At 34.8% G+C, this 7,167-nt stretch overlaps 1 non-coding gene across 1 annotated transcript; it reads right to left on the bottom strand.

Annotated features, from left to right (window-relative positions):
• Positions 1 to 262: 262 nt before the first annotated feature.
• LOC115873666 lies at positions 263 to 426 on the bottom strand. Its single transcript, XR_004048555.1, has one exon. It is a non-coding gene; the product is annotated as a U1 spliceosomal RNA (small nuclear RNA).
• Positions 427 to 7,167: the final 6,741 nt, after the last annotated feature.

Genomic DNA, 7,167 nt, shown 5'->3' with positions numbered 1-7,167 from the left:
TGTTTTGAAAATGATGATGACAACATATGTACGAATGTGCTGGACACAACTTATGTATGTATGGATTGTGATAAGAGTTGTATGAGACCTTAATAAAATGATTTTTTAAAAAAGATTTGTGCAATAATCATCATAAACAATTCCACGGGATCTCTTTTTCCTTGTACTCATAGTCGTTACCTCCCCATTTCCCACTGCCACCTCTGCCATGTCCCATTGAATCTATTGATTCAGCTGTTGTTTCTTTTTTTATTTTTTATTAGGGGAGAGTGCGAAGAATGCAGTCCCCCACTACCACAAATTATGCAGCTGAGTTTCCCACATTTGGGGAAATTGCAGGGGTCAGCACATCCAGAGTGCAATGGATAAGCCTTGCCCAGGGAAAACCACCTTCGTAATCATGGTATCTCCCCTGCCAGGTAGTATTCAGTTGTTGTTTCTATAGGCTTCCATAATCTGAGCATATACAGAAAAACATACAAAGTTGAGATAAAATACAATCAAACAACACAGCAATGACAGAATAAAACAGAGGAAAGTCCCAATTGAAGATAAAACAGAACACATTAAAAACTGGAGCAAGTATACCTTGGATATGGAGGGAGATCAGTGTGAAGGTGTCACATTTGGCCTGAGTACATGTGTGGGCATCCAGTGTACAGTGCACTCCATCTGATAATGAGGACTTTCCATCTCTCATCCACAATCAGAGGACGTTCAACACAGGCTGAATCTGCATGGAAAATCCTGCAAATGAGTTTTGGGCATTCACCATCATTCACAGCCTTCTGCAAACTGGATGTTCAGAATTTAAGTGCTAATATCATTCCTTCCTCTGAGCTTAGATTTTATTATTTAAAGTTCTTATATCACACAGAATGGTGTATATTCTTTGTGGACCTAGCCCATGTCTCATTTAGATGGCTGCTAGTTTTAAGACAAGCCTTTTAAGACCCCAGACACTATGCTTTCTGATAGCTGGGCACCAACTGATTTATTTAACATTCTTTGCCATATCTTCAATAATTTCCTCATGAGGATGAGTATCAAGTAAGGCAATATCATATGAACTACTTGTTCTTAGATTATGTCTAGGATTAAGTGTGAGCTCAAAGGCCAGTCATGTGTGTATAGTTTATATGTGTCCATGGTTCACTTTAGAAACAGTAGCATCACTTTACTGGATAACAATATAAATCATCTTCGTAGGGTATAAGATAACTCTATTGAGAGTATCAGTAATTCAGCTCATAGATTTAGAATTTAGAACACAACTGAGAAAAGGAAATCACCCATGTGTATGGCAGCTTTTAAAGCAATCTTAGATCCGATATTTTAAAATTACTCTTTGAGTATCTAAGTAAGAAAAGAAACATTGTTTCAACCATCATAATTGTATGTTTTTTCATGTGTGTACATTTATAAATGATTATTTCTAATGACAATTTGACATTTTTGCACCAATAGAAAATGCTCTGAAAACTTAGTGTGGTATGATAACCATAGTGACTTTTGTAGAGCTTACTTCTTTCCTACCCAACATCTGTCTACCTTTCTTCACCATATAAAGTATGCCAAATTGATCAGGAAGGAGAAGTTTAATGACTATTTCACCAAGTTACACTTGTAATTCAATGTGGATTGATAATACTTATAATTATTAAGTCAAATAAAACATTAATACTTTGTGTAACTTTCAGGAAGTTTCCTTATAGACAGCCTATTTAGTTGCATATGTGCCCTTCTAGTCTCTCCAACTTGTTGAATTGAAGTGTGGATCTAATATTCTAGTAGCCACTCTGGGTCATGGCATGATGTATATGGACATCGATTTTGATAAGGTAGAAAGATATAGGAATCTTGGATCATTTGAGAAGAGGAAAACTCTCAATATTCTAAACCTTAATTTTTGCTTTAACTGTATTTAAATCAAACTTATTTTGAGATTTTTGATTATAAAGTTATGAGCCACATGTCTATTCAGACAAGAGAGAAACAATAGGAAATTATTGACTAGATCATTATAGGAAAACACACACACAGTGTCAAATATATGCCAATTGAGTTCATTCTGACTCATCGTGATCCTACAGAGTTTCTGAGGCTGCAAATCTTTACAGGAGTAGATAGCCTCACTTTTATCTTGTGGGCTCTCTGGTAACATTTTGTTACCCCAAAATATTCCATATATGTGTATATATATATATATATATTCATATTTATACACATACATTAATATGCTGTATATGAATTTCATACATATATTTTAAATCGTTCCTGTGATTTATGTAAATTATTTTAAATGCAAATATATTATTAAATATCCATTCTTTCATGTCCTTGCCTCCCTTTTTTCTTTTCCCAAAGACAACTGCAATTTGGGGTAGTATACCATTTAAATTATGAAGAGAATAATTAAGAGGGTTTATATTTCAAGAGTTTTCTTGAATTATTTTTACCCTGTTCATCAATGTTTTCTAAAATTTTATTTTGTTCAAATGAGAACTGAAGCTATTATTTCAATTAAGTTCAATGGGCTGTTATAAGCTCGATAGCTCTCATTTAATAAATTAAAGGGTTTAAAGGAATAGTAATGTGTTAAAATGTAATAGTCTATGGAACCATAGAAAGCTCAGCTATTTCCTTGTGAGTAGCACTTGAATATTTTGCAAATATAATGAAATACTTCCTCTCTATAAATTTCTATTTTAAATGGCTGACAAAATAAATTCCTGGAAGTCTCTCTGGCCTCTGAAATCTCTAAGTCTTAAATGGATCAACTGAGCAGAACTGATGCTATGCTGCAAGCTGCAAACAGGAATGATGGGTCAAGATAGCAAGGGTCAGATAGTAGGTCTCATAATTGACCTATTCTCTTTGCCCTCCTTTCTATATCCTCTGCTCTTTCTTCTGAACAATACACACTCACTCTCTTTTTTGTTCAGTTCTATAGATTAAGTAACACTCAGAAAGAACTTTTTTGATCTTTTGTTAAAGACGAAGTGCTACGGTGATTGGTATTATTACAGGAATAGAGCATTAGCTCTCATCTTGTGAAGCCGTGCCATCCTTCACCCTATTAGCTGTGGTTAAAGTCTGATGAAATACTGAGTTTGTAATCGCTTAAAACGTCTCTTAGCTTTTAGATTTCTTTCTACACATTTCCAGCTGATGTATAAGTTTAAAAGACTCAGTTCCCGATTTTTTTTTACAAGTGAAAATGTAACCTAATTGGCTGAAGGTGAAAAGAAAAAGTACATTTAAGAGGACACTCTATTCCCTTCTACATCAAGTTACTTGATAATACCACAGAGTTCTGAATTTAAAAACCCTAAAATGTAAGGGCTTAATGTGCAAATTTGGTTGAAAGAAAAGTTTGGTTAGAAAACAAATTTTCAATCAAGTTTCTCAAAATTATGATAAAGATTAAAGAAGGTGTTGTTTTCTTTCCTATATAAATGACTTTATATCTTATGCACAGGTTTCTAATTTTAACTAGGGAGAGGGTTACTAAAAAAGCCTATTATTTGATAGTACTATTAAAAATGCTCTTACATCCAGAGTGTTACAATGGACCATGTTTTTAAAGACACCCTTGACCATCTCTAATTTGCTTTTTATATCAGTTGACCAAGATTAAAAAATAATGATACTCTAATATCATTATAATGCGATGTTACAATGACATTTGCATAGTATTGTGTTTTCACCAATATTCCTCATCCATGTGTGATGCATCTAGAATCAGGAACCATGTCATTCTGTTAGAGATATACAAGACATGGCATTACAGAGCACTAGGGCTCTTAGTAATGCCATTTTGAGGCTAGTGATTAAAATTACCACAACAATGAAAATTGTCATATTAACCTAGTGTTTTAAGAGCAATTGTTACACAAATTGTATATTATTAACTTTACTAATAAATCTTTTAAATCCTTTCCAGTATTGACTGACTTCTGTTAGGGAATACCATTGTTTTGCGCCTCCCCCCTTTTTTTAATATTAGGGATTATACTCTGCATTTGGACAAACAACAGTATAATGTAATGGGTATGCATGGAAATGATTAAAGGATAGAAACCTAGTGTTATAAATTAGTTTGACCTTTGAAAAATATTTTTAAAGGCTATGCTCACAGAATATTTGACCTGTGACATTAGCCAAGGACTGTTATAATTTGAAGCTTGAACACCTTCATAACTTAATTGTAGGTTATATTGTGAGGGTAAAATATAATTTTACATGGCTAAATTACATCCATTGTGTAATTACATTGGGTGAATTAGAGTTCACTGTAAATTCTTTGTATATCACACACAGTGAGTTTTTTTTAATGTATTGGAATTATGTGTATGTTTCCAGGCATTAAACATGCATGTTTGGGGGTTGTGAGGAGAGAAACAAATAGTATCATCTTAATATCTTATCCCAATGATTCAAAAAGTAGAGAAATTAATAGTTTCTAAAATGATAATGAATATTTGTCCAAATTGACCCAGTTATTTTCTTTAAAATGTCTATTTACTAATACAGCTATTGCACATCACTTCCATTATTTCCAAATTTGGAAAAGATGCATAGAATACATCAAGCTGCCTTCCAGAATGACCTCACACACATAAAATTTGAATGCTGAAAATGACTTAGCTGACAAAACCAGTCACTGTTCTCAAGAGCATCTTAGGAATAGTAGAATTCCTGTTTTGATTTTTGTGAACATCCACTACTCTTTCAAACAGATCACCCTTTGGCTATGTTTAATATTTCACAGGGCAAAAAAAAGTCAAAATTTATTGAACACATCTACCAGATATTTGTTTTTGAATCTTCAGAAACATTGATCAACCAATGTGAGTGATTAGTTCTTAATGCAAACCAATGGTGGAGTTTAACGGGAATGTTAATAAGAGGGAAACTGGTGCTTACTCACCATCGTATAGTAAACTTATATGTGATTGTTCTGTAAAAGTAGGCAGCTGTCAGAGGAAAATCGTGTGTCTCTCAATTGTACTTTTAAATTTAAGGGTTGAGATAATGAAAATGTTCCCTGGGATTAGCAAGCCTAGCTGAGATGTACTTTATAAATTGGAGAGTGGAAGTAAAGCAGATTAAAACCCCACCCCACCCCCACCTGAGGATACTCTCTGGCTAAATATTTTATGACTTTTAAACATACAAAGATATTTATCATTTTGCTTTCGGTTTATATATTTGTCTTCTAGGTGTCATAGCTTTTCTACAGTTTCCAAAGTTATATGTTAATAAATACATGTGAGTAGCAACCCACCAACAAAGAAACACATATGACTCATTGTGTTTTTAGCAAAACAGTCCTGTGGTAGTTACGTAATCTGGTGTCAATTTGGTACTTGACAGTATTAAGAGTGAAGCAGTGGAGTCTAGTCTGTCAATCAGGTCATAGCTAATGAGGCCTCTGTGTGGGCATGGACTTCTGTGAATTTTAGGAATTCCTGTATTTCCTTCTTGGACGTGGAAGACAACACTTCTCTCTTTCTCTCTCAGCTCACTCCATGGGAGACATAGCAACTGAGAAGAAGCGTGGAACTACTCTAGTGTTCTGAACCGGGGAAGCCACCTGGACTTACACCTGGACCAACCAGACCTCTGAAGCCAGAAAGCCACATAGAGAATTCTACCAGCGCTGACATGCTTACAATGCCACTGGATCCAAAGACTTTCTACCCACTGGCCTGTGAACATCCTGCATTCGGCGTAGTGCATGCGTTTCATGAATCTGAAGAGGATTTTATAGATTGGTATCGAACATATGGACTTGATCTGGACTGGGCTGGGATGCTTTCTTAATGCACAACTACCCTTTATATAAAATTCTCTATTATTCACATATGAGGGTCTCTATGAATTTGTTTCTCTAGTCTACCCGGACTAACACAAATCTGTTAGGGTGGCCTAGGCTGTTGGCTAGGCCTTGGGTTAATAACTGCAAGATCTGCAGTTCAAACCAACCAGGTGTTCAGCAGAAGAAAGATGAGGTTTTCTGCTCCAACACAGATTTATGGTGTTGAAAGCCCTAATTAGGGTTGCTATGATTTGGGTCAATCCAAATTTTTCCTTTCTTCTTGTCTAATTATTACAGAAGAACAGTTGGTGGGATCCAAGCAACCATCTCTCGGTTAACAGCCAAGCACTTTAACCTCTGCACCACCAGTAGCAAAAGTGATGGACAGATGACTTTTTTTAAACCATGATTATTTCCCCTGAGACCTGAGCAATCTCAGATTGAGAAAGGTAACTAGCCTACTAGTGAGTACTTTCGCTGTCTTTTGTTGTGCTCCTGATAGACTTAATTTGGCACGGACAATGCTAAAGATTCCTGTTTTGACTGTTCTTCCAATATCCTGGTAACTCATTAGTGAGCTTCTTTGACTATCTAGACCCTCATATTGCACAAACTTCCCTTGAAGGGAGTGTTTTATCCTTTGTCATAGTGACATTTTATAATCTGATATTTTATATTTATAAAAATATAAATTATATTTTATAATGTAATAAAATAAAACTAATTCAATTTTATATTATATTATGTAAGTTTAATTTAAGTAAAACAAGAGTATTCTAATATTAACTTCTAAAAACAGGTATATAAATATTCAACTAGAAATTACATAAACACAGCATCATTTTAGCCAAGTAAAACTCCTAAAAGATAAAAATTGCTTACATTTTAAATTGGTTATTTTACTAAGCATGTGTAATCTAACTTCATGTAATTTACCCCAAGACACCTGGTGGTGTAGTACTTAGAGGGGTTGGGCTGCTAACTGCAAAGTCAGCAGCATAAAACCACCAGCCACTCCCTGGGAGAAAGACAGGCTCTCTCCTCCCCAAAGAGTTAAAGTCTCAGAAACTCACAGGGGCAGTCTACTCTGTCCTACAGCATCACCATGGGTCCCCATCAACTAGATGGCAGTGAGTTGTCTGTTTTTAATTTAAACCAACTAAAAACTGTGCTTCTTGATTTCAAATTTTATGTATTAAACTTATGATAATGATTGAACATGTCAACTTTGACAAAGATGTCTTTTGTTCCAAGCTCAGCAGTTTGAAATAAATCATCAGCTCCTCCTTGGTAGTATCCAAGGAATGGTGGCCGTGACTGAAAAATAACTCATTGTCATTGAG

Source organism: Echinops telfairi, unplaced genomic scaffold (assembly GCF_000313985.2).
Source record: "Echinops telfairi isolate 266 unplaced genomic scaffold, ASM31398v2 ScPeMD7_7469;HRSCAF=8507_0, whole genome shotgun sequence".
In the NCBI taxonomy this organism is placed as follows: domain Eukaryota; kingdom Metazoa; phylum Chordata; class Mammalia; order Afrosoricida; family Tenrecidae; genus Echinops; species Echinops telfairi.
Note: the sequence above shows the minus strand (reverse complement) of the source record. Positions and strands in the feature narration are given on the sequence as shown.